The sequence below is a fragment of the Triticum dicoccoides genome, chromosome 7A, assembly GCF_002162155.2.
Source record: "Triticum dicoccoides isolate Atlit2015 ecotype Zavitan chromosome 7A, WEW_v2.0, whole genome shotgun sequence".
Lineage (NCBI taxonomy): Eukaryota > Viridiplantae > Streptophyta > Magnoliopsida > Poales > Poaceae > Triticum > Triticum dicoccoides.
This window is the reverse complement of record NC_041392.1, coordinates 18,546,874-18,547,412: the sequence shown is the minus strand read 5'-3', so window position 1 is coordinate 18,547,412 and position 539 is coordinate 18,546,874.

Sequence of the window (539 nt, the reverse complement as noted above, 5' to 3'; positions counted from 1 at the left end):
CAAGGGGGCGGAGAGGGTTGGGGTGGAGGCGGGGAGGGGCGCAAGCGGCGGCGGGGAGCGGCGCGGGTGGAGCGGGCGGCGGGGAGCGGCGCGGGTGGAGCGGCGGCGGGTGGCGGTCGGCGGACGATGCGGGTCGAGGCAGCGGGGTGCAGCTAGCGAGAGGAGGCTGCGGGTGTGGGAGAGAACGAGTGGAGGAGGGGTGGCCGCGAGTGGATAAGGCGCCCTATGCCGACGGCTTAGCCGTCGGCATACATAAAACATGCCACGTGGCATATATGCCGACGGCTAAGCTGTAGGCATAGGTATATTTCTTTTTTTTATGCAAGAACACTATTCTTTTTCTAAAAAAGGTTGTGTTTCCACTATGTTAATTACACACTAGCCTTCCTATACCCTTCGTGAAGGGGGTGTCCGTGACGGCGCCGTCCGTGTGAGGGGGGTGCCAGAGGGCGCGGGGTCAGGGCGGCACTGAGGCCGAGCAGGAGAGGCCGGAGGGCGCGTGTTCGGGGCAGCGTGGACCGGCCTGGAGAGGTGGCAGG